This window comes from Symphalangus syndactylus, chromosome 13, assembly GCF_028878055.3.
Source record: "Symphalangus syndactylus isolate Jambi chromosome 13, NHGRI_mSymSyn1-v2.1_pri, whole genome shotgun sequence".
In the NCBI taxonomy this organism is placed as follows: Eukaryota; Metazoa; Chordata; class Mammalia; order Primates; family Hylobatidae; genus Symphalangus; species Symphalangus syndactylus.
The window spans coordinates 96,467,131-96,493,484 of NC_072435.2; the positions used below are offsets into that span (position 1 = coordinate 96,467,131).

Here is a 26,354-nt window from a genome sequence, read left to right on the forward strand (position 1 = left end):
GGGTGGGTCGATGGATAGATAGGCGGATGGATAGATGGATGGATGGATGGATGGATGGATGGATGGACAGAAGGATGGATGGAAGGAAAGAAGGAAAAAGAGAAGAAGAAAGAGAAAGAAATTACCAAAAGTATTTATTTATGATACAGTGAATGTATTTAAGAGGTCTTTTTTGATAAGTGGAAATAAAACCTTGTTCACTTGAGGAAGCTTGTTCTTGATATATTGTGTCTTTTGTACCTAGAGACTGTCAAAGGAAAATTGTCCCACCCATCACAGCTCTGTTGAAGGGACATGTTTTGAACCCCATGACTCCAGTCCCTCTCAGCCAGTAAGCATTTGAACCAAGATCAGTCAAACCACAGGTTGGGGAGTGGCCTGGGAAAAGGCCTGAGGTTCTGCCCAGACAAGGACTGGTAGGGCCACCCAGATTCTTATTTTCCAGAATGTGGACTAGGAAATGTAAAGGGAAATAGGGAGTTAGCAGCAGGAACTGACACTGAAAAATACAGAGGGCAGGAGGGAGGGAGAAAGAGAAAGATCAAAATTGACCATTGGGTAGAAGTAGGGACCAGGAGGAATTAGGAGGCTAAAGGTATGAGAATCAGAACCTAGAAATAGGTAGAAGCAAAGAACTAGTGGAAAAATTAGAGGGCGAAAAAGCCAACTGGGAGAAAATGCAAGACAATCCCCCAGAGAGGAGCAAAGAGAGAGTATAGCCAAGTCATGTTATTAGTGGAGTGTCAGGATGAAGACCCAGACTCTCTTGTGGCTGAGGCCTCTCTCAAGCTTTGGGCTTCCATATTCCTGTCTCTGAATAGGCCATGTCTTTTTTCCTGTAGGATTCCTGCCTCCCTTGGTGGACCTTGTGAAAAGCTTTCACTGTTCATGCTACCCTTAATGCATCCTTGTCTCTTGCAAAAAAACTAACCCTAACAGAATTTTGATTACGGGACTGAGCTCTCAGATAAAGAATGCGTATCTAGTTTTACTAGAATCTATTAGTATCATACACTATGATTAGGATAAGCCATATAATGCTTAAACTTTGCCATGGTCACAAATGAGGGGACTTTGGAAGTGTATTCATTTCTTAAACCAGTATTGTAAATACTAAATGTATTCTGTAAACCTAAATGTATATAGTATTCTGTAAACCTAAATACTAAATGTATATTGTAAACCTAAATGTATTCATTTCCTAAACTTTTCAGGTCATAGCACACATAAAGATGAAAATATTTACACAGCATGCTGCTATACATGGAGGAGCCGCCTCATGGCCATGGATAGGGCTGTCCCAAACACCCTAGCCTCAGAAGCCAAAAGGGTTGAAAAGGGCATTATTATTATTCCTGGCATAGTCATTTGGAAGCTCTGTCTTGGGCTGCTGATTTACTGTGTAATGAGTTAATGCTTCTCTATAAACAGTGGTATCCTGGTGGTATCCTGGAAGAATTAAAACACAAAACTTCCTTACCCACTTCAATATTTCACCAATTTCAAATACACTTTGAATTAAATAATGGTTTCTTCTCACAGTTTACCTCCTGAGACTACCTAGAAGTAAATTTTGGTATGATGACATTTGTTCATAAGGCAGAGGTTATTACTCTTCCCCACTACCTCCATTATAAAATGGATTGCATGCCCTCTTTGCAAGTTGTGTTTTATGTTATGGATGACAAGCAGGTTTTGTTTTATCCCCTTGCCAACCTCAGCTGATTGGTGCTGGCTGCCTGGAGCATGGAGTTGAGAAGTTTCTGAGGTTGAAAGTGGGTGGATTGTAGATTTAACAGACCTTGTGCTTTGGAGTATACTTTGTAAGACTCTGATGGATGTTCTATAATAAAATTTGGGCACAAAGGAACACTTTAGGGCCATTCCAGGCAAGACATACCTGGAATAATTCACCCTCTAAATTTCTTTGTCTTAGATGACAACTTATTGCTTAAATCCCATATTATTCCCAGAAATGTGCTAGTTTGAGAAAAAGAATGAGTTGCCCCAAGTGTTTCTTTGTAGATAGAGATAATGCCTTTTGCAGAAATCTGAAAGAGTCAACAATATTAACAGTTATATTAATAGCATTCATTTTTGAGGGATTACTGTGTACTAAATGCAGTCCTAAGCATTGCCCATGTATCATCTCATTTAATCTCTCCAGCAAACTTTTAAAAAGGTACTGTTCTTATCCTCACATGACAGATAAGGAAACTGCACAGTAGCTAGAAAGTGGCAAAGCCAAGAGTTAAACTGGGCGGTCTGAGCTCCTCTGCTCTACTGTTAGAATCAGTTATTGTTTGTTACCATTTCCTTCTGTTTTAGAGAACTGAACCTTAAAATAAAGGACTGCTATGCCTGTCCTGAGCCTTATTTATCCTGCTTTGAGACAGTGATGTTCTATAAAAATGTGTCAGTTCTAATGGAGCTCAGTTTAATGGTCTCAGGATCATCTCTTATGATTGACAAATTACAGCATTAAAGAAAACAAATGCACTCTATTTTCAGGAAATTGCTAGATATGGAGCTGATGAGAGCAGATATAAGTGGTTTACAAGACTTCTGAAGGGCTGGGCTTGACGTGTTCATTTTGTTGCCTTTGCTTTGTGTGTTCACCGGAAAAAAATAATCAGGCTCCATCTGTAACCAGTTTGTAGCAACTGGGAGGGCCTTGGCATTGGGTTAGGAATCCTGACAGAACTCTACTACCTTTGTTCAGGTCACATCTGCGCGAGTGCAGGGCTCCCTGGGGATCCCCGAGGTATGCTGTGAGCCTAGGTCTGGGCTGGAATTACAGTGTGGCCCATTCCTCAGTGCTCATTTTTGTTCAGAAAGGTCCAAGGGGCAGAATGATTATGGACAAAATAACTCCTCTCCTGAGGGAAAAAAATGAGTCATTAGGGAACTGGATGTTGGCAGAGACCTGTCGGGGAAGCAGATTATTTCCCTCTGTTCTGTTTCTGGTTTGGTTTGTTTTTTCTTTCTCTCTCCCCCTTGTTTTTCATTTTTTACTTTTAGGATTGCTAAAAGTTAAGTTGTCCCCAGTAAACACACAAAGCAAGATCCACAAAGCTCTTTAATAAAAATGACAAGATGGTAATTATTTAGTGTGATCCTGTTAGTAATTGGAGAATGAAGTATGTCTCATTTAAAAAAATAAATTTTGCAAGAATCAGCCTTTTGTTTCTAGATATTTATGCTAACTTTATATTTTATAGTCTTATCTACATGTTCAACAAAAAAAATGGTAATTGTATGTTGAAAAAGGTGCACGTTTACTAAAGGCCTACCATGTTTGTATGCACATTCACATAGGATACCTCATCAATTTCTCATCACCCACAAGAAAAAAATTACTAACTTCATTTTATAGATGAGGATACTGAGGCTCAGAGAGGTTATGCAACTTGCCCAGGATTCCAGTAGCTGATAAGGTGTGGAGCCTAAACTTTAAACCAGATCTGGTCTGTTTCACTCCAGAGTCATTCAAAAGTGTGTCCACCATGTTGTGCATCTTCTATGAAGTGTGTCAATTAAGATCTCATTAACTCATACACAAAAATGAGTTAGATGTGATCTCTGCTTTCAAAAATCTCAGTATATTAAAGGAGAGTTGATAATTATAATACAGGGCAAGTCCAATTTACAACAGGACAATGAGGGTTTATGTAGTCAACTTCCTGAGGCAAAGGGAAAAGCAGAAAAGGTTCACCCAAGAAGAGATATTGGAAAGAAGTCTTAGCTTTGCCAGGCAAAGTAGTGGGGTTGGAAGGAGAGGTGCAGATAACATTCTTAGGTGACAGGAGTATTTGTGAAGCTCTGAAAAGGAAGAATTGGCTGTTCAGAGTGATAGGGAAGTTGAGTGTGTATTAGTTTCCTAGGGCTGCTGTAACATAGTACTACAAACTGGGTAGCTTAAAACAATAGTTTATTGCATAACAGTTCTGGAGGCTCAAAGTCCAAAATCAAGATGTCAGTGGGAATTTGAGGGCTGTGAGGGAAGGATCTGTTCCATGCCAGTCTCCTGGATTCTGGTGATGGCTGATGGTCCTTGGCCTTCCTTGGTTTGTAGATGCATCACTCCTATCTCTGCCTCTGTCTTCACCTGGCATTTGCCTCGCGTCTCTGTCTTCACATGGCTATCTTCTTCTCAAGACACTGGTCATATTGGATTAAGGGCCCAGCCTACTCCAGTTATGACCCCATCTTAACTAATTACATGGGCACTGACCCTACTTCCAAATAAGGTCACATTGTGAGGCACTGGGACCTTTTTTGAGGGGACACAGTTCAACCCATAGCAGAGTACCTGTCGAAGGCTGAGAGCTGCTTATCACAGGCCACTTGTGCCACAAGAGAACATGGCTTCACGCTGTAAGCAACAGAAAGCCAACTGGAGTTATAATCCGGGAAGGGACATCATTAATTGTATTTGGGAAATAACTCTGGCAACAGTGCAGGGAGAGGTGAAAGTGGAGGCCAACTGGTGGCTGGCAGGCCCCTTAGAAGGCATTCTAGTGTTCAGTCAAAATATTACGCAGAACTTGGCTTCAGAAAAGATCCAATTTCCAGAATAAAAACCACATGTGTAAAACGTTTTCCTAGCTTTAGTTATTTATAATATGCAAAATTTGTGAACAATGTAAATGTCCAACAATAAAAGAACAGTTCGGTAAATTATAAGCAGCTATTATAAATTGCTCTTTCAAAGCATGTGATAATACAAAGCTTGTATTTAAATTCTTTTAAAGTAGGGTATAGAGTATACAAGTAAAACACGATTTTGAATATATTAAATGTAAATGAAAACAGAAAGAAATGATGTCATAATACTAATGGTGGTTTGTTTTATGTGGTGGGATTATGGCAAGATTTTTTTCAACTTTAAGTATAATTTATGTGCAATAAAATCCAGCAACTTTAAGTGAACAATTCAACAAATTAGGTCAAATATATATAGTCATGGAAGCATCACCATAATGATGATATATAAGATAACTTTTTATTTTTTATTTTTTTTTTGAGATGGTGTCTTGCTCTGTCCCCCAGGCTGGAGTGCAGTGGCACGATCTCGGCTCCTGGGTTCACACCATTCTCCTGCCTCAGCCTCTCGAGCAGCTGGGATTACAGGCGCCCACCACCATGCCCAGCTAATTTTTTTGTATTTTTAGTAGAGACAGGGTTTCACTGTGTTAGCCAGGATGGTTCTGATCTCCTTGTGATCCGCCTGCCTCGGTCTCCCAAAGTGTTGGGATTACAGGCGTGAGCCACCGCGCCCGGCCTAAGAGAACGTTTTTATCCTCTCAAAAGTTTCCTCATGCCTCTGCAGTCAGTCCCTTGGCAACCTGAAACCTGCTTTCTACCACTGTAGTTTCAGCTGTTTTAGAATTTCATGCAAATTAAATTATTCAATATATAGCATTTTGTGTCTGGCTACTTTCACTTCAGTTAATGCTGTTGAGATTCATTTATGCTGTTGCATGTGTCAGTAGCTGGTTTCTTTTTAGTACAGAGTAGTATTCCAGAGCCTGGGTATGTCATAATTTGTTCGTCTACTTACCAGTTAATGAATATTTGTGTTCAATATGGTTTTTAACTATTATAAATAAACCTGGAAACTATTGGCTCTTCTAGTTTTTTCATTTTGTACATTTTCATAAAAGCCTTTGTATCCATTAATCTTGGATGAATAATTAAAAGTGGCATTGCTGGATCATGTGATAAGTGAATGCCTAACTTTTTAAGAAATTGTTTCCCAAAGCGGCCATATCATTTTGTAGTCAATATCAACATGATATGAGAATTCCAGGTGTTCCACATTCTCACAAACACTCGGAATTGTCAGTCTTTATAATTTGTGATTTTAATGGGTATATGGTATTATCTCATTGCAGTTTTAATTTGCATTTCCCTAATGAGTAGCGATGTTGAACATCTTTTCATGAGCTTATTTGCAATCTGCGCATCTTACTTGGTGAAGTGTTTGCTCAGATCATTTGCCCACTTGTTATTGGGTTGTTTGTCTTCTTTTTAAGTTAAAGAGTACTTTTATATATTCTGGATAGAAATGCTTTATCATACATGTGTTTGCAAATATTTTTCCCTGTTTGAGGCTTGCATTTTTATTTTTTAATGGTGCCTTTTGAAAAACAAGAGTTTTTTTTCTTTTTATATAGTCTAATTTAAATTTTTTTCTGCCCTCGTTTTTTATGTTTTATTTATGAAATCTTTGCCAAACTCAAAGTTTCTAAGATTTTCGTCTATATTGTCTTCTAAAAAGCTTATCGTTTTAGCTCATATGTTTAGGTTTATGACTTATTTCAAGTTGGTTTTTGTATATGGCATAATGTAAGGGGCAGATTTATTTCTTTCCATGTAGATACCCAGTTTTCCTAGTACCATTTGTCAAAAACATCATTATTTTCCTTTTTGAATTTTCTCGGTACGTTTTGGTTGAAATCAATGGGCCATATATGTATGGGTCTGTTTTCAGAATTTTTATTATGTTTGATGTGTATGTGTACACATGGCAGTAATACACCGTCTAGATTATTATGGCATAATAATAACTGCTAAAATCATATTTTTCTTTTAAAAAATTGTTTTGCTGTTTTAGGTTCTTTGCATTTCCAAATAAATTGTAGAATCAGCACTTAAATTTCTTCCAAAAAAGTGTTGATATTTTGATTAGGATTAAGTTGAATCAATGTCAGTTTGGAAAGATTCAGTGTCGTTTAGCTTTTTGTTTATTTACATATTCTGTAATTTATCTAAGCAATGTCTTATTATTTTCAATGTACAAGGCTTCCAGATACTTTGTTAAATTTATGCCTATATATTGGCTTTTTTTAGTTTTTTACAAATAGTATTTTTCTGTAATTTCAATTGCCAGTTATTCATTGCTACTACATAGAAATACAATTAACTTTTGTATATTGACCATATATCTTGTGACTTACTAAACTCAGTTATTAGTGCTTCCAGCTTTTTTTTTATAGATTCCTTAATATTTTCAACATAGATGATTAAGAAATTTATAAAATAAATAAGTTTTCTTTCTTTCTAATCTATATGAGTTTTATTTCATTTTCTTGCCTTATACTGGTTAGGACCTCCAGAATAATGTTGGATACAAGTTATGTACTAGACATCCTTGCCTTATGCCCAGTCTTAGGGGAATGTGTTTAGTCTTTCACCATTAAGTATGATAGAAACCACAGATTTTCATCTATGTCTGTTATCAAGTTGAAGAACATTCCTTCTATTATTAGGAACTGAGGGTTTTAAGAATCATGAATGGGTATAGAAGTTTGCCAAAAGATTTTCCTGTATTAACTAAGACAATCTTGTTTCTTTCTTTCTTTTTTTTTTTATACTTTAAGTTCTGGGATACATGTGCGGAACGTGCAGGTTTGTTACATAGGTATACATGTGCCATGGTGGTTTGCTGCATCCTTCAAATCGTCATCTACATTAGGTATTTCTCCCAATGCTATCCCGCCCCGATCCCCCTACCTCCCAACAGGCCCCTGTGTGTGATGTTCCTCTGCCTGTGTCTGTGTGTTCTTATTGTTCAACTCCCACTTACGAGTGAGAACATGCAGTGTTTGGTTTTCTCTTCCTATGTTAGTTTGCTGAGAATGATGGTTTCCAGCTTCATCTGTGTCCCTGCAAAGGACATGAACTCATTCTTTTTTATGGCTGCATAGTATTCCATGGTGTATATGTGCCACATTTTCTTTATCCAGTCTATCATTGATGGGCATTTGGGTTCCAAGTCTTTGCTATTGTGAATAGTGCCACAATAAATATACGTGTACATGTGTCTTTATAGTAGAATGATTTATAATCCTTTGGGTATATACTCAGTAATGGGATTGCTGGGTCAAATGGTATTTCTGGTTCTAGATCCTTGAGGAGTCACCACATTGTTTTCAACAATTGTTGAACTAATTTACACTCCCACCAAAAGTGTAAATTAGTGTAAAAGCATTCCTATTTCTCCACATCCTCTCCAGCATCTGTTGTTTCCTGACTTTTTAATGATTGCCATTCTAACTGGCATGAGATGGTATTTCATTGTGGTTTTGATTTGCATTTCTCTAATGACCAGTGATGATGAGCTTTTTTTCAAAAGTTTGTTGCCTGTGTAAATGTCTTCTTTTGAGAAGTGTCTGTTTATATCCTTTGCCCACTTTTTGATGGGGTTGTTTTTTCCTGTAAAGTTGTTTAAGTTCCTTGTAGATTCTGGATATTAGCTCTTTGTCAGATGGATAGATTGCAAAAATTTTCTCCCATTCTGTAGGTTTCAACCTGTTCACTCTGATGACAGTTTCTATTGCTGTGCAGAAGCTCTTTAGTTTAATTAGATCTCATTTGTCTATTTTGGCTTTTGTTGCCATTGCTTTTGGTGTTTTAGTCATGAAGTCTTTGCCCATGCCTATGTCCTGAATGGTATTGCCTAGGTTTTCCTTTAGGGTTTTTATGGTTTTAGGTTTTACATTATTTTTTAACTGATCTTGAGTTAATTTTTGAATAAGGTGTAAGGAAGGGGTCCAATTTCAATTTTCTGCATATGGCTAGCCAGTTTTCCCAACACCGTTTATTAAATAGGGAATCCTTTCCCCATTGCTGTTTTTGTCAGGTTCATCAAAGATTAGAGGGTTGTAGATATGTGGCGTTATTTCTGAGGCCTCTGTTCTGTTCCATTGGTCTATATATCTGTTTTGGTACCAGTACCATGCTGTTTTGGTTACTGTAGCCTTGTAGTATAGTTTGAAGTCAGGTAGAGTGATGCCTCCAGCTTTGTTCTTTTTGCTTAGGATTGTCTTGGCTATATGGGCTCTTTTTTGCTTCCATATGAAATTTAAAGTAGTGTTTTCTAATTCTGTGAAGAAAGTCAGTGGTAGCTTGATGTGGATAGCATTGAATCTATAAATTACTTGGGGCAGTATGGCCATTTTCACAATATTGATTCTTCCTATCCATAAGCATGGAATGTTTTTCCATTTGTTTGTGTCCTCTCTCATTTTCTTGAGCAGTGGTTTGTAATTCTCCTTGAAGAGGCCCTTCACATCCCTTGTAAGTTGTATTCCTAAGTATTTTATTCTCTGTGTAGCAATTGTGAATGGGAGTTCATTCATGATTTGGCTCTCTGCTTATCTGTTCTTGGTGTATAAGAATGCTTGTGATTTTTGCACATTGATTTTGTATCCTGACACTTTGCTGAAGTTGCTTACCAGCTTAAGGAAATTTGGGGCTGAGATGATGGGGTTTTCTAAATATACAGTCATGTCATCTGCAAATAGAGACAATCCGACTTCCTCTCTTCCTATTTGAATACCCTTTATTTATTTCTCTTGCCTGGTTGCCCTGACCAGAACTTTCAATACTACGTTGAATAGGAGTGGTGAGAGAGGGCATTCTTGTTTTATGCTAGTTTTTGAAGGGAATGCTTCCAGCTTTTGCCCATTCATATGATATTGGCTGTGGGTTCGTCATAAATAGCTCTTATTATGTTGAGATATGTTCCATCAATACCTAGTTTATTGAGAGTTTTTAGCATGAAGGGGTGTTGAATTTTATCGGAGGGCTTTTCTGCATCTATTGAGATAATCATGTGGCTTTTGTCATTGGTTCTGTTTTTGTGATGGATTATGTTTATTAATTTGCATATGTTGAACCAGCCTTGCATCCCAGGGATGAAGCCAACTTGATTGTGGTGGATAAGCTTTTTGATGTGCTGCTGGATTCAGTTTTCCAGGATTTCATTGAGGATTTTCGCATAGATGTTCATCAGTGATATTGGCCTGAAATTTTCTTTTTTTGTTGTGTCTCTGCTAGGTTTTGGTATCAGGATGATCTGGCCTCATAAAGTGAGTTGGGGAAGATTCCCTCATATTCTATTGTTTGGAATAGTTTCAGAAGGAATGGTACCATCTCCTCTTTTTACCTGGTAGAATTCAGCTGTGAATCCTTTTGGTCCTGGCCTTTTTTTGGTTGGTAGGCTATTAATTACTGCCTCAATTTCAGCACTTGTTATTGGGCTATTCAGGGATTCGACTTCTTCCTTCTTCTTCTTCTTCCTGGTTTAGCCTTGAGAGGGTGTATGTGTCCAGGGATTTATCCATTTCTTCTAGATTTTCTAGTTTATTTGTGTAGAGGTGTTTATAGTATTCTCTGATGGTAGATTGTATTTCTGTGGGATCAGTGGTTATATCCCCTTTATCATTTTTTATTGTGCCTATTTTATTCTTCTCTCTTTTCTTCTTTATTAGTCTGGCTAGCGGTCTATGTATTTTGTTAATCTTTTTAAAAAAACAGCTCCTAGATTCTTTGATATTTTGAAGGGTTTTTTGTGTCTGTCTCCTTCAGTTCTGCTGTGATGTTAGTTATTTCTTGTCTTCTGCTAGCTTTTGAATGTGTTTTCTCTTGCTTCTCTAGTTCTTTTAATTGTGATGTTAGGATGTCAATTATAGATCTTTCCCGCTTTCTCCTGTGGGCATTTAGTGCTATAAATTTCCCTCCAAACACTGCTTCCGCAGTTGCCCAGAGATTCCGGTACGTTGTGCCTTTGTTCTCATTAGTTTCAAAGAACTTATTTATTTCTGCCTTAATTTTGTTATGTACCCAGTAGTCATTCAGGAGTAGGTTGTTCAGTTTCCATGTAGTTGTGCAGCTTTGAGTGAGTTTCTTAATCCTGAGTTCTAATTTGATTGCACTGTGGTCTGAAAGACTGTTTGTTATGATTTCCGTTCTTTTGCATTTGCTGAGGAGTGTTTTACTTCCAATTATGTGGTCAATTTCAGAATAAGTGCGATGTAGTGCTGAGAAGAATGTATAGTCCGTTGATTTGCAGTGGAGAGTTCTGTAGATGTCTATTAGGTCCGTTTGGTCCAGAGCTGAGTTCAAGTTCTGAATATCTTTGTTAATTTTCTGTCTCATTGATCTGTCTAATATTGACAATGAGGTGTTAAATCTCCCACTATTATTGTGTGGGAGTCTAAGTCTTTTTGTAGGTCTCTAAGAACTTGCTTTATGAATCTGGGTGCTCCTGTATTGGGTGCATATATATTTAGGACAGTTAGCTCTTCTTGTTGTGTTCATCCCTTTAGCATTACATAATGCGCTTTTTTGACCTTTGTTGGTTTAAAATCTGTTTTATCAGAGACTATGATTACTATTGCTGCTTTTTTTATTCTTTCCATTTGCTTGGTAAATATTCTCCATCCCTTTATTTTGAGCCCATGTGTGTCTTTGCATGGAGATGGATCTCCTGAATACAACACACAGATGGGTAGTCTTTACTCGTTATCCAGTTTGCCAATCTGTGTCTTTTAATTGAGGCATTTAGCCCATTTACATTTAAGGTTAATATTGTTATGTGTGAATTTGATCCTATCATTAGGATGCTAGCTGGTTATTTTGCCTGTTAGTTGAGGTAGTTTCTTCATATTGTCGATAGTCTTTACAATTTGGTATGTTTTTGCAGTGTCTGGTCCCAGTTTTTCCTTTCCATGCTTAGTGCTTTCTTCAGGAGCTCTTGTAAGGCAGACCTAGTGGTGACAAAATCTCTCAGCATTTGCTTGTCTGTAAAGGATTTTATTTCTCCTTCGCTTATGAAGCTTAGTTTGGCTGGATATGAAATTATGGGTTGAAAATTCTTTTTTTTAAGAATGTTAAATATTGGCCCCCACTCTCTTTTGGCTTGTAGGGTTTCTGCAGAGAGATCTGCTGTTAGTCTGATGGGCTTCCCTTTGTGGGTAACCCAACCTTTCTCTCTGGCTGCCCTTAACACTTTTTTTTTTTTTCATTTCAACCTTGGTGAATCTGACAATTATGTGTTTGGGGTTCTCTTCTCGGGAGTATCTTTGTAGTGTTCTCTGTATTTCCTGAATTTGAGTGTTGGCCTGTCTTTCTAGGCTGGGGAAGTTCTCCTGGATAATATCCTGAAAAGTGTTTTTCAACTTGGTTCCGTTCTCCCCATCACTTTCAGGTACCCCAATCAAATGTAGGTTTGGTCTTTGCACATAGTCCCATATTTCTTGAAGGCTTTGTTTGTTCCTTTTCATTCTTTTTTTCCTCTAATCTTGTCTTCATGCTTTATTTCATTAAGTTGATCTTCAGTCTCTGATATCCTTTCTTCCGCTTGATCGATTTGACTATTGATACTTGTGTGTGCTTCACAAAGTTCTCATGCTGTGTTTTTCAGCTCCATCAGGTCATTTATGTCCTCTAAACTCGTTATTCTAGTTAGCAATTCCTCTAACCTTTTTTCAAGGTTCTTAGCTTCCTTGCATTGGGTTAGAACATGCTCCTTTAGCTTGGAGGAGTTGGTTATTACCCACCTTCTGAAGCCTACTTCTGTCAATTCGTCAAACTCATTCTCCACCCAGTTTTGTTCCCTTGCTGGCGAGGAGTTGTGATCCTTTGGAGGAGAAGAGGCATTCTGGCTTTTGGAATTTTCAGCCTTTTTGTGCTGTTTTTTCCTCATCTTCGTGGATTTATCTACCTTTGGTCTTTGATGTCGGTGATCTTCACCTGGGGTTTTTGAGTGGACATCCTTTTTGTTGATGTTGATGCTGTTCCTTTCTGTTTGTTAGTTTTCCTTCTAACAGCCAGGCCCCTCTGCTGCAGGTCTGCTGGAGTTTGCTGGAGGTCCGCTCCAGACCCTGTTTGCCTGGGTATCAGCAGCAGAGGCTGCAGAACAGCAAAGATTGCTGCCTATTTTTCTTCCTCTGGAAGCTTTGTCCCAAAGGGGCACCCCCCAGATGCCAGCTGGAGCTCTCCTGTATGAGGTGTCTGTCGACCCCTGCTGGGAGGTGTCTCCCAGTCAGGAGGCACGGGCATCAGGGACCCACTTGAGGAGGTAGTCTGTCCCTTAGCAGAGCTCAAACACTGTGCTGGGAGATCTGCTGCTCTGTTCAGAGCTGGCAGGCAGGAATATTTAAGTCTACTGAAACTGCCCCCACAGCCACCGCTTCCCCCAGGTGCTCTGTCCCAGGGAGGTGGGAGTTTTATCTATAAGCCCCTGACTGGGGCTGCTGCCTTTGTTTCAGGGATGCCCTGCCCAGGGAGGAGGAATCTAGAGAGGCAGTCTGGCTATAGCGGCTTTGACAAGCTGCAGTGGGCTCCACCCAGTTCTAACTTCCCAGCGACTTTGTTTACACTGTGAGGGGAAAATCACCTACGCAAGCCTCAGCAATGGCGGACACCCCTCCCCCCACCAAGCTTGAGCATCCCAGGTCAACTTCAGACTGCTGTGCTGGCAGCAAAAATTTCAAGCCAGTGGATCTTAGCTTGCTGGACTCCGTGGGGGTGGGATCTGCTGAGCTAGACTGCTTGGCTCCCTGGCTTCAGCCCCCTTTCCAGAGGAGTGAACAACTCTGTCTTGCTGGCATTCCAGGCACCACTGGGGTATGAAAAATAATTCCTGCAACTAGCTTGGTGTCTGCCCAAAAGGCTGCCCAGCTTTGTGCTTGAAACCCAGGGCCCTGATGGTGTAGGCACCTGAGGGAATCTCCTGGTCTGCAGGTTATGAAGACTACGGGAAAAGCATAGTATCTGGGCCAGAGTGCACCGTTCCTCACAGCACAGTCCCTCAGGGCTTCTCTTTGCTAGGGGAGGGAGTTCCCCGACCCCTTGTGCTTCCTGGGTGAGACAGTGCCCTAGCCTGCTTTGGTTTGCCCTCTGTGGGCTGTACCCGCGGTCTAACCAGTCCCAATGAGATGAGCTGGGTACTTTGGTTGGAAATGCAGAAATCACCCACCTTTTGCATTGATCCCATAGACTGAAGCTGCTCCTATTCGGCCATCTTCTATCCTCAATCCTGTTTCTTAGAAGCTGGACAATATATTAATTACATGGATTCATTATGAAATAATAGGATGATCTTGCATTCCAAGGATCCCACTTCATCATAATATATTACCTTTTATGAGTGTTGCAATATTTGATTTGCTAAAATACTTTTAGGATTTTTCCATCTATCTTCATGAGGGTTATTGGCCTGTAACTTTTTACTTCTAGTGTCTTTGTTATTGAGGTGATGTTGGCCTCATAAAGTGAGTTAGGAAATGTACTTTCTTCTAGAAAGTAGAAATGGTATTATTTCCATCTTGAATGTTTGGTAAATTGTACCAGTGAAGCCACCTGGGCCTGGAGTTTTCTTTGGAGGAAGGCTTTTAATACAATCTTAGTCTTTTAATGGATGGAAGGTTCTCCAGGTTATCTTTTTTTTTTTTTGCCTTTGAAAGAATCTGTTATTTTTTCTCAATTTGTGAATTTATTGGCATAAATTTGTTTATAATATTCTCTTCTATTCTTTCTAATTCCTATAGGATGTGTTATGATATCATATTGGTCATTCCTGAAATTGGTAATTAATGTCTTCTCTTTTCCTGTTCATTCTTTCTAAAAGTTTATCAATTCTATTGATCTTTTAAAGAACAGCTTTTGGTTTTAATGACGTTTTTCTATTGTTTTTATGTTTCGTTTTTCATTGATTTTTGCTGTTATCTTTCATTTTGTTCCTCATGCTTGCTTTGCATTTAATTGCTCCTTTTTCTAATTTCTTAAGGTGAATGCCTAATTATTTATGTGAGGTCTTTCTCATTTTCAAATATGAGTTTAATGCTATAAATTTCCTCTAAGCACTGCTTAGCTATATCCCCCAAATTGTGTTTTTATTTTTAATCAGTCCAAAATATTTTCTAATTTCCTTTTTGAGTTCTTCTATGATCTGTGAGTTTCTATGTAGAAGCATATTGTTTAATTACCAAATGCTTGGGAGATTTTCTAAATTTCCGCTTGCTGTTAGTTTCTAACTTCATTCAAAGGACATAGTTTGTGTGATTTCAGTTCTTTTAAATTTACTGAGAAATGTTTTATGACCCACAGTATGGTATCTTGGCAAATGTTCCAAGCACATTTGAAAAGACTAGTAGTTCCCCACATGGACACACAGAGGGGAACATCACACACCAGGGACTGTTGGAGGGTGTGAGGCTAGGGAAGGGATAGCATTAGGAGAAATACCTAATGTAAATGACAGGTTATTGGGTGCAACAAACCACCATGGCATGTGTATACCTATGTAACAAACCTTCACATTCTGCACATGTATCCTAGAACTTAAAGTATAATAATAATAATAATAGAAGATTAGTAGTTCTCCTTTATCTACAGTTTTGCTTTCCACAGTTTCAGTGACCCACCATCAACCACAGTCCAAAAATATTAAATGGAAAATTCCAGAAATAAACAATTCATAAGTTTTAAATTGTGCGCAAATCTGAGTAGCATGATGAAATCTCATATTGTCCTGCTCTGTCCCACATGAGATGTGAATCATTCCTTGTTTGGCATATATGCACCGTACATACTACCTGCCCATTAGTCATTTCGTAGCCATCTTGGTTATCAGATACTGCCACTGTATCACAGTACTTGTATTCAAGTAACCCTTATTTTACTTAATTATGTCATCGAAGTGCAAGAGTAGGGATGCTGGCAATTTGGGTATGCCAAAGAGAAGCTGTAAAGTGCTTTGTTTAAGTGAAAAGGTGAAAGTTCTCAATAAGTAAAGAAGAAAAGAAAAAATCTTCCACTGAAGTTGCTAAGATATACAACTGTAAGATATATTCTTACAGTTGGTAAGAATCTTCTGTGCATGAAATTGTGAAGAAGGAAACAGAAATTTGTACAAAATATATATAAGGTTCAATAGTATCTGTGGTTTCAGGCATCTGCTGAGGGTCTTAGAATGTATTACCTGTAGATAAAAGGGGACTAGTGTATATTCTGCTGTTGTTAATGATAGTGTTCTCTAAATTTCATTGATTATTAAGAGAAGACCCAAATAAATAAAATCAGATATGAAAAAGGAGACATTACAACTGATACAACAGAAATTCAAATAATTATTAGAGGATACTATGAGCAACTATGTGCCAATAAATTGGAAAATCTAGAAGAAATGCACAAATTCTTAGACTCATACAACTTACCAAGATTGAACCATGAAGAATTCCAAAATCTGAACAGACCAATAATCAGTAACGAGATAGAAGCCATAATGAAACGTCTCCCAGTAAAGAAAAGTCCAGGACCCAATTGCTTCACTGCTGAATTCTACCAAACATTTAAAGATCTAATAGCAATCCTACTTGAACTGTTCTAAAAAATAGAAGAGGAGGGAATACTTCCAAACTCATTCTATGAGTCCAGTATTACCCTGATACCAAAACCAGACAAAGACACATCAAAAAAGAAAACTACAGGCCAATATTTTTGATTAATATCGATGCAAAAATCCTGAACAAAATATTGGCAATCAAAATTCAACAGTACATTAAAAAGGTCATTCATTATGACCAAGTGGGATTTATCCCAGGGATGCAAGGATGGTTCAACATATGCAAGTCAACCAGTGTGGTACATCATATCAACAGAATGAAGGATGAAAACCATAGGATCATTTCAATTGATGACAAAAAAGCATTTGATAAAGTTTAACGTTTCTTCATGATAAAAACCCTCAAAAAACTGGGTGTAGAAGGAGAATACTTTAACATAATAAAAGCCACATGTGACAGACCAACAGCTAGCATCATACTGAATGGGCAAAAGTGAAAACACTTCCTCTAAAATCTGGAACATAATAAGGATGTCCGCTTTCACCACTGTTATTCTACATAGTACTGGAAGTCCTAGCTAGAGCAATCAAATATGAGAAGGAAATAAATGGCACCCAAATTGGAAAGGAAGACATCAAATTATCCTTGTTTACAGATGATATGATTTTATATTTGGAAAAAACCTAAAGACTCCACCAAAAATCTATTAGAGCTGATACATTCAGTGATGTTGCAGGATACAAAGTCAACATACAAAAATTAGTAGCATTTCTATATGCTAGCAGTGAACAATCTGAAAAAGAAATCAAGAAAGTAATCCCATTTACAATAGCTACAAATACAATCAAATAACTAGGAATTAACCAAAGAAGCAAAAGATCTCCACAATGAAAACTATAGAACACTGACAACAGAAATTGAAGAGACTTTCTCTAGAGGTGCCTTGCTGGGAGAGTGTCCATGGCTTCGCGTCGCCATCGCGGCCCTGTGGTCGACGGCCTCCTCCTGGAGCAGGGCAAGGTCAGGCGGCACCTGCTTGAGTCCTGCGTCACCATGGCCACGGCTCCCGAGTTGCTGCAGCAGCAGGAGGAGGACCGCAGGAAGCTGAGATCTGTATCTGTGGACCTGAACGTTGATCCCTCACTTCAGATTGACATACCTGATGCACTCAGTGAGAGAGATAAGGTCAAATTTACAGTGCACACAAAGACCACACTGCCCACGTTTCAGAGTCCAGAGTTTTCTGTTACAAGGCAACCTGAAGACTTTGTGTGACTACATGACACTCTTCATGTACCCTAGAACTTAAAGTATAATAAAAAAAAAAAAAAAGAAAGAACAGACTATGCTGGGCTTATTGTGAGTGTTTTAGAAAATCCAATAAGCTAGTTCTTTCTGCCTTGCTATTCATTTAAAGAGACTTATATCCACTTTTTATAATGGATTGTGAAAATTTTGATTTCATCTACCTACTAGAGTATTTGCTAACTATTGGGTAAGTGGAAAATATGTGAAGGAATAGTGTTACAGCTTTGAGGTAATGCATACAGGCTTACATTATTTATATTGTAAAGTGGTGTAAACAGTGTAATGACTTTAGTCTTATTTACCTTTAGGTTTGGTTTTTCTCTGGTATTTTCTTTCCAATGTCAGTAGAATTGATTTCTAGGAAACATTAGTATTGGTAATAGCATGTGATAAGATTTCTCAAAAGTGCTGAAGGAGGCCATGCCTGTAATCCTAGCACTTTGGGAAGCCGAGGTGGGTGGATTACTGAGCTCAAGATTTCAAGACCTGCCTAGGCAACGTGATGAGACCTTGTCTCTACTAAAAATATAAAAAATTAGCTGGACGTGGTGGCTCATACCTGTAGTCCCAACTACTGGGGAGGCTGAGGCATGAGAATCACTTGAACCTGGGAGGCAGAAGTTGCAGTGAGCTGAGGTCACACCACTTCACTCTAGCCTGGGTGACAGAGTGAGACTGTGTCTCCCAAAAACAAAAAAGTGCTCAAGGAGGCAGTTTTCAGCCCTTGATCATTAATTCTTGGCTGCAGGAACAGAGACTTAGCTGATTTTAAAGGAGATTTCCATGCATTTTGTCCTGCCACACAGGCTGAAGAATCTGTCCAAATGACAATTTCTTAATAATTGAACAAAATTAGTACTGAAGCTTATATTTAGATATGTTCTGTTCATTCAAAATTAGAGTCCTTAATTATCCTTTGGGATTAGGAAAAAAATCCTTTGGAATACTGGAGACTTCATAATCTTGATGGCTAATCATTGGTGTTTAGCATTCGTTGTACTAGTTTTAGGCCAACATTGAAACAGTATAGAGACTGTTGTGCTCTGAACGATTGTCTGTAATGGATAAACTGGGCAAATGATTGTCATCAAAGTGAATACAGGAAGACACCTCCTTTTAAATGGCCAGAAGAAATAAGGAAGGTTAAGAAAAAACAGGAGTTGACTTTTAAATAGCCCCATAGGAGTGGAGTGGTTTTCTCCTGTGGACCAGCAAGAGTAGAATGAGGCACCAACTAGAAAACATCGCTTCTGGGACAAGAGGCTCATGCGTTCCTGCCTCTGCTGCAGATTCTGCCTGCTCCTACGAAGCCTGACTTCGATGGTCTTTGAGAGAAGATGCAGAAACTGGGAGAAGGTGAAGGGTCTATGACCAAAGAAGAATTTGCCAAGATGAAATAAGAACTGGAAGCTGAGTATCTCGCTGTTTTTAAGAAGACTGTGTCCTCCCATGAAGCCTTTCTTTAGTGGCTTTCTTCTCACTCTGTTCTCAGTACAGATCGCAACTTTCATGTTTTCCTGGAATATGATCAGGATATAAGTGTTAGGTGGAAAAATACTAAAGAGATGTTTGGTGGCTTCTTCAAAAGTGTGGTGAAAGTGCTGATGCAGTCCTTTTTACTGGAGTTAAGGAGGTAGATGACTTCTTTGAGCAAGAGAATGACTTCCTTATTAACTATTACAATAGGATCAAAGATTCTTGTGTGAAAGCTGACAAAATGACCAGCTCTCATAAAAATGTTGCTGATGACTATATTCACACTGCAGCCTGCTTACATAGCCTAGCTTTAGAAGAGCCTACAGTCGTCAAAAAGTATCTATTGAAGGTTGCTGAGCTATTTGAAAAACTTAGGAAAGTAGAGGGTGGAATCTCATCAGATGAAGATTTAAAGCTAACAGAGCTCCTCTGATACTACATGCTCAACATCGAAGCTGCTAAGGATCTCTTACACAGATGCACCAAAGCCCTCATTGACTATGAAAAATCAAACAAAGCTCTGGATAAGGCCCAGTTTAAAGAGCAAAGATGTCAAGTTGGCTAAGGTACACTAGCAGGAATGCTGCCAGAAATTTGAATAGCTTTCCAAATCTGCAAAAGAAGAACTGATAAATTTCAAACAGAAGAAAGTGGCAGCATTTAGAAAGAATCTAATTGAAATGTCTGAACTGGAAATAAAACATGCGAGGAACAGTGTCTCCCTTTTGCAGAGCTGTATTGACTTGTTCAAGAATAACTGATATGCCTTCACTCTGAAGAAAAGAAATGAATGTGAAAGAAAGCCAAGCATCACTTGCACTTAAATCATTACCAATGGAAGATTTATTATCTTCAACTTTAGTTTAAAATTATGTGAATAAATATTTTGATGTCTACAAATCTTAATATTTAACCATGTTGGTTTAAAAATATTATTGCTTGTTACTTGGACATAACTAATTTTTCCTTGTGCATTTAATACCTCTGGGCAGAATCTAAATACTGAGTTCTCCTGTAGTATGTCTTTAGTTACTAAGAAAGGATGTAGGAGACATATGCCTTCTGGAAACAAGTAGAAGCAATCACCTGGCCCATGTACCTACAAACTCATGAATGTCAGGGAGGTGCCAGTTACAGCAGGTGATTCAGCAACTTGAGGCAGGTAACAGACTTTCCATTCCTCACTGAAGGTGGGTTTGTGTTTTTGTTTTGCCTCCTGTTACCCCCCTGGTAGTCATCTGGTGTTTGTACTATAACAACAGCAAGAAAATCTCATTTGTCTTTATGTACTCTTTGCACCTCCTTTTTTTAAATTGAGATATAAATATTTGAGGGGAGAAAAGTATCTACAGGTATATATGGAAACTGATAATGTGGTCTACTTTATAAGATGGCCAGATCTACATTAGGAAAGGTATGAGCTCCTTCCATGGTGGCTGTGGGAGGTGATGGGGGGAGAGGGGATGGTGTATGTCTTTGGTGTTAGTTTTTTTTATAAAGTATATAATAAAATAATCGTGCTACTAAAAAAAAAGAAATTGAAGAGGACACAAAAAATGGAAAAATAGTCCATGTTCATAGATTGGAAGAAGCAATATTGTTAAGATGCCCATACTACCCAAAGCAATCTACAGATTCAATGCAATCCCTATAAAAATACCAATTATGTGCTTCACAGAAATAGAAAAAATAATCCTAAAATTTATGTGGAATCACAAAAGACTCAGAATAGCCAAAGTTATACTGGGCAAAAACAACAAAACTGGAGGAATCACATTACCTGACCTCAAATTATACTGTAGATCTATAGTAACCAAAAAGGCCAAGTACTAGCATAAAAAACAGACATATAGGCCAATGGGATAGAATAGAGAGCCCCAAAACAAATCCACACACTTACAGTGAACTCATTTTTGACAAAGTTGCCAAGAATATACATTGGGGAAAGGTCTCTTCAATAAATGGTGCTAGGAAAGCTGGATATCCATATGCAGAATAATGAAACTAGACCCTTATCTTTCCGCATATACAAAAAATCAAATCAAAATGGATTAAAGACTTGAATATAAAACCTCGAACTATGAAACTACTAAAAGAAAGCATTGGGGAACTCTCCAAGACATGAGACTGGGCAGAGATTTCTTGAGTAATACCCTACGAGAACAGTCAATCAAAGCAAAAATGGACAAATGGGATCACGTCAAGTTAAAAAGCTTCTGCACAGCAAAGGAAACAACGTGAAGAGACAATCCACAGAACCCACAGAAATGGGAGAAAATATTTGTAAACTATCCGCCTGACAAGGGATTAATAACCAGAATATATAAGCAGCTCAATCTACTTTGTAGGAAAAAGACCTAATAATACTGTTTAAAAATAGGCAAAAATTTGAATAGACATTTCTCAAAAGAAGACCTACAAATGGCCAACAGGCATATGAGAAGGTACTCAATATCATTGCTCATCATAGGAATACAGCTCAAAACTACAGTGAGATATCATCTCTCCGCAGTTAAAATGGTTTTTATCCAAAAGTCTGGCAACAACAAATTCTGGCAGGGATATGGAGAAGAGGGAACATTTCTACACTGTTGGTGGGGATATAAATTAGTACAATCACCATGAAGAAAAGTTTTGAGGTTCCTCACAAACAAAAATAGTGCTACTGTATGATCCAGCAATCTCATTGCCAGGTAAATATTCGAAAGAAAGGAAATCAATATACTGAAGAGATATCTGCACTCCTATGCTTGCTCTAGCACTGTTCACAATAGCCAAGATTTGGAGGCAACCTAAGTGTCCATCAGCAGATGTAGGAATAAAGAAAATGTGGCACTTATACACAATGAAGTACTAGTCAGCCATAAAAAAAAAAAAGAGAACAAGAGCCTGTCATTTACAGCAACATGGATGGAACTGGAAGTCATTATGTTAAGCGACATAAGCCAGGCACAGAAAGACAAACTTCACATGTTGTTCTCACTTATGTGTGAGATCCAAAAGTGAAAACAGTTGAACTCATGGAGGTAGAGAATAGAAAGATGGTTACCAGAGGCTGGGAAAGATAGTGTGGTGGGGGTGGAGGGCTGAAGGGGGGGTATGGTTAATGAGTACAAAAAGAAATAGAATGAATAAGACGTAGTACTTGATAGCACAACATGGGGACTATACTCAATAATAATTTAATTGTACTTTTTAAAATAACTAAAATAATATAATTGGATTGTTTGTAACACAAAGGATAAATGCTTGAGGGGATAGATACCCAATTTTCCATGATGTGATTATAATGCATTGATACCTGTAGCAGAATATCTCATGTACCCCATAAATATATGCACCTACTATGTACCCATAAAAATTAAAAATAAAAAAATTAGATTAAAAAAGGTACGCATTTTAACCCTTCCTTGGAACCTAAGATATGCATCTGAAAGGGGAGTTTTTAACTGTATAAGTCTGTCTAAATGCCTTAGTAATGTGATGAATGGTAGTAACTCAGTGTTTTTTCCTCCCTATTTGCAGAATGTTAACCATTGCTATGTTTTCCAGAAAAACCCTATATTAGTTAGGATGAGTAAAGTTAGCTGCTATAATATACAAACATCACAACCTGGTGTTTGATAGAGCCCAGTCAGATGTTCCTGGTTGGCAGATGGTTTTCCTTATGATCATTCATATGGGTGGATGAGTTCCTTCCATCTTGTGGCTGCATCCCCTTCTGGATCTTCAGCATTCTCTCTATTCATTCAGCTAAAGTATAAAGAGAGCACAGGGAAGACATAACTACTTCTTAACTCTTTGTCCAAATATGATATATATCACTTCTTACTTTCTATTAGCCTAAACTTGGTTTGTGGACACATCTGAGATAAAGGCTGCAAAAATATAATCGAATTATGCCTAGGAGGATAAGAAACCATTTTGGTAAATGCATAGCAGCCTGCCACAAATTTATTTGAAATTGAAAATAACTGTTCTATTTAAGAAAATACCACAAAAACCCTAGAAGAAAACCTAGGTAACACCATTCAGGTCATAGGCATGGGCAAAGACTTCATGACAAACACCAAAAGCAATGGCAACAAAGGCCAAAATTGACAAATGGGATCTAATTAAACTAAAGAGCTTCTGCACAGCAAAAGAAACTACCATCAGAGTGAACAGGCACCCTACAGAATGGGAGAAAATTCTTGCAATCTACCCATCTGACAAAGGGCTAGCATCCAGAATCTACAAAGAACTTAAATTTACAAGAAAAAAAAAAAAACCCCATCAAAAAGTGGGCAAAGGATATGAACAGACACTCTCAAAAGAAGACATTTATGCAGCCAACAGACACATGAAAAAATGCTCATCATCACTGGCCATCAGAGGAATGCAAATCAAAACCACAATGAGATACCATCTTGCACCAGTTAGAATGGCGATCATTAAAAAGTCAGGAAGCAATAGACGCTGGAGAGGATGTGGAGAAATAGGAACGCTTTTACACTGTTCATGGGAGTGTAAACTATTTCAACCATTGTACAAGGCTGTGTGGCAATTCCTCAAGGATCTAGAACTAGAAATACCATTTGACCCAGCAATCCCATTACTGGGTATGTACCCAAAGGATTATAAATCATGCTACTGTAAAGACACATGCACACATATGTATATTGTGGCACTATTCACAATAGCAAAGACTTGGAACCAACCCAAATGTCCATCAATGATAGACTGGATTAAGAAAATGTGGCACATATACACCATGGAATACTATGCAGCCATAAAAAAGGATGAGTACATGTCCTTTACAAGGACATGGATGAAGCTGGAAACCATCATTCTCAGCAAATTATCACAAGGACAGAAAACCAAACACCACATATTCTCACTCATAGATGAGTAGTGAACAATGAGAACACTTGGACACAGAGTGGGGAACGTCACGCCCCAAGGCCTGTCGTGGGGTTTGGGGCAGGGAGAGGGATAGTATTAGGAGAAATACCTTATGTAAATGACGAGTTAATGGGCGCAACAAACCAACATGGCACATGTATACATATGTAACAAATCTGCACGTTGTGCACATGTACCCTAAAACTTAAAGTATAATAATAAAAGAAAGAAAATAATAGGATGTGGCCTGAAGAACATTCAGTCCTGTCCCTTTTGTGTCCATGATGGGCCTTATGAGACACCCTTCTCAACGGTCTGTGATTCTGAGCCAAGAGTGTCCCAGTATCTGAACACTAACCTGCCTGAACACTACCCCTGATCCTACCTTTACTTAAAGAGTGGAATCCTCAGATTTTCCTAATATTTCGACCGACGTTGTGAGAAGATTGCTATTTGGGATTGGCGTTAACACCTCAAATGAACTTTATTTGTAGGTAGGTTTTCATTTTTATTTTTATTTGTGGATAGATTTTATTTGTGGATAGGTAGGTACATGGTGGAGGTGAAGGTAGAAAATGGAGCAGAAAAAGCATGCAAAACTCTGTCTTGTAAATACAATTAATCGAGTGTCAGATATTGTGGCTTGAGAGTGTCCTTTTCTAAGATCTGTGAGGGAAATGGTAGACAGGTTGTTTCATCTTCATGCCTTCAATGCAATGTCTCAGTGACCAGGTGACTTCATCTCCATTAAGGTAAAATGACTATGTTCATTAAGATAAGGTTAGATCACTGTAGCACAAAGGCCTAACATCATTCGGTGGCTTTAAAAAACACAGAAATTAATTTCTATCATATGTGAAAGTATGAAGTGAGCATTCCAGGCTGGCAGACAGCTCCACTCCACATGATCACTCAGGGACTCATGTTCCTACAAAAGAGCTGTTTCCCATACCCCCAGACCCTGTCATGACTTTCACGGTCTCACTGGGTCACCTGGGTTCTACCCATCCAGAATGGTGGATATGGAAAAAGCACCCCGCAATGTTTTAAGAAGTCAACAGGCAAGTACTACACATCATATCACCTGTGCTCATATTTCACTGCTGAGAACTATCCTTTGGTCACATCTAATGCAAGGGTATCTGGAAAATGCAATATATATAGGCAACCATATTCTCAGCAACAATCATTTTATTGTGGAGGAAAGAAAGAAAGAATCTTAGAGGACAGTCGGTAGACTCTGCCACAGGGTCCATACAACCGAATAATGGGAGTGACAGTTAGAACAGAATCACACTTTTATTGCAAGACAAAAGAGAAGCATAATAAGTTTCAAACGTTGATATTATTATTAAGTTATTTAATAGGCCCTGGTGTGTAAAGCATTCAGAAAATATAGCTGCATATTCTTCAAATTCATATCTTAATTTCTTATAAGCTTATGAAAATATTTAGAAAATTTAGAATAGTTTTCCAAATTTGCTTTCATTCTCAGGACAGCATTTGATTTATGCATTTACGGAGCCTCTTTGTGTGCCAGTTGCTGTGCTAGACTCTGAAGGTATAAAGACAACTAAGATACAGCTCTGTTCTCAAGAAGTCCACAAACTAGTCATAGATATGATCCGGGTTTGGGTTTTTATTGGTTTTGTTTTTACAGTGCTGAATGGTGTGATTAGCGCTGACCTAGAGTTGTGTGCACAACTCAGCATGGGTGCACAGGGATGATTCAGTGGGCGTAGTTACAGAACACACGGGGCTAAACCTGAAAGTGAGGGTGGGAGTTGACCAGATGGACCCAAATAGGGAAAAACATTACTCGCTAAGGAAATGGTGTGGGCAAACTGAGAAAGTATAAAACAGCTCATGTGTGAAAGTGTTAGTGAGTTAGCCTGGAGTCTGAGGTGCAAGTCAGGGCAGAGCGAGTTGGGCTTGTGAGCTTTGCATGGTGAGCTGCTAACAGGTTTTATTCTAGAGGTGATGTGGCTCCACTGATTCCCAGGACACCTGGTTGGATCTGGATTTAGAGAAATCATTAGCAACATAAAATGATAGATTGGAATCTAAGGAGTTCAAAATGCCAGCAGTAAGGCTGAGCATACTGATGCTTTAGCTGAGAAAATTCTTGTGAAAAGAGTTCCATGTACCAAAAGAAAAAAAAAAAACACTTGACAAAACTCTTAGGAATTTCATCTTTTGAGAATAAAGTCATAAAAGAAATATACTTTTTAATCAAACTTATCATAGTGCCAGGTAGCATAAGAGAAATATATATACATATACACACACACACACATATACATATCTTTATATAAAACATAAAGATACATATATATATAACAAAAATATGTATAGCATAAACCACCTTTGAAGGAGACAAGAAAGTGTGAGCTCATGACATAAGACAGTGTATAACTAGACACACTGAAAGTGCAGGGGCTCCCAAGGCTGTGAGTATTCAGAGGAGGGAGTTTAAACCATGGCATAATGAGGGATTGGAACTTTGCCTTGAAAACAGACAACCTGTCTTGGTTTGATTACGTTTCA

General features: G+C 38.3%; 1 protein-coding gene and 1 pseudogene across 6 annotated transcripts in view; both read left to right on the forward strand.

The window, feature by feature from the left end:
* ANO4 (anoctamin 4) overlaps positions 1-26,354 on the forward strand; it is a 394,030-nt gene that overhangs the window by 309,978 nt on the left and 57,698 nt on the right. The gene's annotated exons all lie outside the window — the stretch shown is intronic.
* Positions 16,835-20,299, forward strand: LOC129459659 (sorting nexin-5-like; annotated as a pseudogene).